General features: G+C 43.7%; 1 long non-coding RNA gene across 1 annotated transcript; it reads left to right on the forward strand.

Moving 5' to 3' along the window:
- Positions 1-344: 344 nt before the first annotated feature.
- Positions 345-4,862, forward strand: LOC137334405 (uncharacterized). The gene is made up of 2 exons (XR_010966138.1): positions 345-486; positions 4,496-4,862. It is a non-coding gene; the product is annotated as an uncharacterized lncRNA (long non-coding RNA).
- Positions 4,863-5,160: the final 298 nt, after the last annotated feature.

The following is a 5,160-nucleotide window of genomic DNA, read 5'->3' on the forward strand; positions in this document are numbered from 1 at the left end:
TTCACTGGGTCCAGTTGTAAAGTGATAGCAGACTACAGCATTTGTTTTGACAGGCCATGGTAACATCAATCTGTCATGTCTAGCGAGCAGCTACTTACTATGATTTATTATACGCACGGACATGCCAAATTATTTATTGTTAGTCAATAAAACAATGTTGTACATGTACCATCATGTTTTATCTTTCAAGTCAGTTCTACGCTGCTCTTTATATAAGAAATAAATTTAACCGGTGGTTTCATTAGACCGGTTTATTGAGAATACGTTTGATTTCTTGGAACGCCGCTGTAATGCACATTTAGTTTTTTCTCTCCCCATGCCCTCCTGAAGCTGCTGACTCAAGCCGGAGCAGTGTGTTTCCTGTGGGATAACAGTCAGAATTGTGTGATTACCAGCTGTATAGTTTCTTTCCCTTGGCCACTGCCATGGATACAGAGCTGTTCCCTTCATAGTGGCGGAAGATTGAAAAAAACAGCAGAGATAAGGGTATTTAAAGGGGCATTGTTTCCAATGAAAAAGTAGCTGGCAAACTTTATTTTGGGGAGGAGACGGTGGCAGGAGATGTGTACCAATTTTGTCATTGTGATATCATATCGAATTGACACCATGATTTCAATTTGATTTGTGCACTGTTCTGTGTTTCAGCAAACAAATGAAAGACGGTTTGTGATTTTTTTTTTAACATGTAGACGTCCCCCTTCAATCGCTGATGCTAACTCTGCATGAATATCTTTACTATAAAAGCCAGTTTGAGGAAAAATGAAATATTTTAAACTGTGCAAAAGATCAGCATGTGAATAAACAAGATAACTTCCTGAGTCAGTAAAACTCCACTTTATTGTTCACATTCTTTTATCCCCATTCGTCTAAAGGTGCTGGCTGATTTCTTAGCTGTTAAAAGCCCTCTGGTACCTCGTCCAAGTATGAGTCCAGACAGTGACTGTTGGCAGGATGTTCAACTGTGGGGGCATCAGAGCACAGCCTAATCAGGCATCCAGATTAATGTACCTTCCACTGGGTCACTGCATAGAGATCAGGCGCGGGACCCTGCTGCATTTGTTACCTCCCTAACCATGGAAGCTGAAGCTATCCAAAGTATCTCCACTGGTGAGATCAGCTAACTCAGCACAGAACAGGGATTGACTATAGGGTGCATGGAGTAGATTTTCATCTTCACCACCTGAGCAGTAATCTGTCGGAGCGGATTGCCTGCCTTTTATAGAACGGGCAGCTTCTATACTCAGCGGGCGATCGCTTGACCAGACAGTCTGTTTTTTAGTGATACTGGTTAAGGGATATCCAGGACACTGGGGAGAACTCCCCTGCTATTCTTCGAAATAGTGGGCCAAATCATCCTGGAAAAATAACGGCGAGTTCACAATGCACGCCGTTATTAATGTGCAAATCGTCCAGCAAGTTCAGGGGAATATGCCATGAGTTGCCAGAACTTGCTGGCCCTCAACCTCCCCGCTATTCTTAAGAACTTGTTGGATTTGCACATTAATTGCCCATTAAACTCGCCACAGAAAGTTATGACTGGTGATTAACAGTGTAAGTACCTTTTAATGACATGATAATTGTTAAAGCAATGCTAAATAATCTCTCTTGCCTAGAAAGGGAACAATTTAAACTGTTGAGTCTCATTCCTGCATGTAATAAATTGTTCTTAGAGCTTTTAAAAATTGCAAATTTTAATTTTTTTTTCTATTCCTTTCTGTCTCTTTTTTCTCTCTCTATCCAATCTTTCTTTCCCTCTCTTTATTTCTCTTTCTGTACCTGATTTGACCCTGACTCACCCTTCTTCTCAGTCGTCCCTCTGTTTCTTTCTCAACCCTTAAATCTCATTGGTTAAGGAGATAGACGGTCGGTCCCATCATTGACTAAGGTCCCAGATGCCCCATTTCCCTTGTCACTCCGTTATCAGCTCGGACTTCCAGCAAGTTACGCCGCAAATTATGTTCGAGCTGAAAGGTTCAGGAAAAAGTTTAACGAACGTCTCGAGATGCCCCGCTCCAGTAAGATTTGGCCCAGTGTCATGGGATCTTTTACTACACCTCAGAGGGCAGATGGGACCTCAGTTTAATGGTACAGCACTCCCTCAGTACTGCACTGGAGTATCAGCCTAGATTTTGAATGGGACTCTGAACCCACAACCTTCTGACTCAGAGATGATGAGTGCTACCACTGAGCCACGGCTGGCACTGAATTAGCTAGCAGAGAATCTACACAATGTTTATATGTTAATTGTATTTCATAAAGGCATTGCTTTCAGCCACACTACAGAGATGAGGGGCGAATGAGCATATATAAAGAGCATTAAAGTAAATAATGCATAATTTACCAAGCAAACAGTACCAAACCAACAACAACAACAAGTTATACTTATGAAGCACTTTCAATGTAGAAAAACATCCGAAGGTACTTCACAGAAGTGTAATCAAACAAAAATGATGCTGAACCAAAGAAGGAGACATTAGGACCAAAAGCTTATCAAAAGTTTTAAGGAGGGTCTTAAGGGAGGAGGGGGAGGTGGAGAATCAGAGAGCTTTAGGGAGGGAATTCCAGATTGTGGGGCCTAGACAGCTGATGGCATGGCTACCAATGGTGGGGTGAATGGAGGGGGCTGTACAAGGCCAGAATCAGAGGAACGCAGTGTTCTGTGGGTTTATAGGGCTGAAGAAGGTTACAGATATAGGGTGGCAAGGCCATGAAGAGATTAAAACATGAGGATAAGAATTTTAAATTTTAGGTGTTGAGTGACCAGGAGCCAATATAGATCAGCAAGAACGGGGGTAATAAGTGAGCAGGACTAGGTGCGAGATAGGATACGGGCAGCAGAGTTTTGGATGAACTGGTTTACGGAGGGTGGAGGATGGGAGGCCAGCTAGGAGAGCATTGAAAACCAGCGCTGGAACATCCTGTCAAAGTGGCACATTAAGAAGAAGGTTCATCACCACCTTCTCATGGCAACTAAAGATAGGCAATAAATGCAGCTTCACCATCACTGCCCATGTGCAGAGCACAAATGCATAAAGCAATTTAAAATTTTTCCAAAGTGAACCTCTAAGATAGCTCTCCTCAGTGACTGTAGGGTCTTAAGATTGCGCTTTACACTTGCTGGATTGATTCCAAATTGCAGCTTGCATCTGTAGACTATAATAGTAATCTTTTCAGTGTGGTACCAAGTCCTGCAGCTGTGTATACTGGCCATGAATTTCTGGCAGTTTCCTTGGTCCTGACCTGGGATTTGCCAGGCAGCTGGTACACTGGGTGAGATGAGGCATATCATTCACCCGGCTGGCGGAAGCGGGCCCCACCTGGCAGTCCAGACCTACGACTTGGCCTGGACCCCTGAATGTTTCCTGCAATTCCTTTTATTCAGTCCGACATTACAACAGTGACTACACTTCAAAAGTACTTCATTGGCTGTAAAGCGCTTTGGGACGTCCCGAGGTTGTGAAAGGCGCTATATAAATGCAAGCCTTTCTTTCTAGTCCTTTTTAAAGGGATCCAATAGGAACTAACCGTCTCTTCTGGCCCAGTGGTACTGTTTGGCCCGCGAGAAGCAGGCCAGTGCTGTATTTCCCGCCCCTTTCTCCTGGCAGGCTCCTGAGATGCGCACAAAGTAGCTAAAGAGGGACTCACCCCCTGGCCCCGGATATTCTGGTGGGTAAGAGGCGGAGGTTCCTGACAGACAGATCCCTGCACTTATCCTGGGATCGACGGCCCTCAGGTATTTGGACCCATTGTCTTTGCAGCTAAGCTAGTCTGCTTGTTGTACCATGACTATCTAAACAGAGGAATCCAGTTAAGGGTGTTAGTTTGGTACATATGAACCGTTTTACAGGACATCTGAATCAAATCGATTTAAGCCAGTTTGCCGCCAGCCCAGTTGAAGTTTCCAAGTTCAGATCACTTTGACTTTTTAGCCCAACCTGAATTAAAATTGCTGGAAAGGTGAGTTGTCAAAGCCAGAACACCCACCAGAGGAGCAGTAGGATTCAGAAGATTATAGGCATGTAAGGGTCAGCCATAGCTCAGTGGTAGCACTCTTGACTCAGAGTCAGAAGGTTGTGGGTTCAAGTCTGATTCCAGAGACTTTAGCACATAATCCAGGCGGAGAGGGTGCTGCACTATAAAAGGTCCTGTCTTTTGGATGAGATGTTAAACTGCCCTCTCAGGTAAAAAAAAATCCCATGACACTATTCAAAGAAGAGCAGGGGAGTTCTCCTGGTATCATGGCCAACATTTATTGCTCAACCAACACCTAAAAAACAAATTATCTGGTAATTATTTCATTGCCATTTGTGGGAGCTTGCTGTGCGCAAATTGGCTGCTGTGTTTCCTACATTGCAAAAAGTACTTCATTAGCTGTAAAGCGTTTTGGGATGTCCTGAGGTTGTGAAAGGTGCTACAGAAATCTCTCTTTTAACTTGGTGGTACATGTGCAAACAAATTCCTCAATGAATAATCTATCGTCTTGTGATCCTTGCAGTCAACTGACTGATGCCCTCTCCACTCAATTCCTGGATAAAATGGAGGTTTAACAGGATCCACACTGATACTGAAGATCTACAGGAAGCCATCTAGTTTGGAATGGAGGTCACTCAGGTCACAGTGCTGACTAGAATGGATCTTCTGCAGTCTGCCATTCAATCTGGCCTGGAGCTCCTTCAGGGCTTAGTCCAGACTGGACTTGGTGCCATCCAGTCTGGCAGTGAGCAGCTGCAGGGCTCGGTCCAGTTAAGGTTTGCAGAACTGAGCAGAACACTGTGGTTGAACTGAGTCAGAACATTGTGTCTTTGCTGGGAAGAAACATTTCAAAAGCATGTGGAGTTCAATAAAAATGTATTTACATACTGCATTTTTTCCTTATCTCTTTTCTTTTGCTGCACTTTTATGGCTCCGAGTTAATTATACTCTGATTATGGTCCATTCTAAAGATAAAAATTCTGGACTTGCGAACGCAGGGGAGAAGCTACTTAAAAAAAAAGCAGCTACTGTTAGCGCATGGCACTATGTGGAGACAAAGAGAAATATACTGTTCGACCAGATCAATCATTAGTTCCCTGTTTCTGTTCGTGGTTTCTGGAGACAAGGCACACACATGCAGTTCAGCTCACTAGATTAACTTTCCTTCCGCAAATTCAAACATGAGGA

This window comes from Heptranchias perlo, chromosome 2 (genome assembly GCF_035084215.1).
Source record: "Heptranchias perlo isolate sHepPer1 chromosome 2, sHepPer1.hap1, whole genome shotgun sequence".
In the NCBI taxonomy this organism is placed as follows: Eukaryota; Metazoa; Chordata; class Chondrichthyes; order Hexanchiformes; family Hexanchidae; genus Heptranchias; species Heptranchias perlo.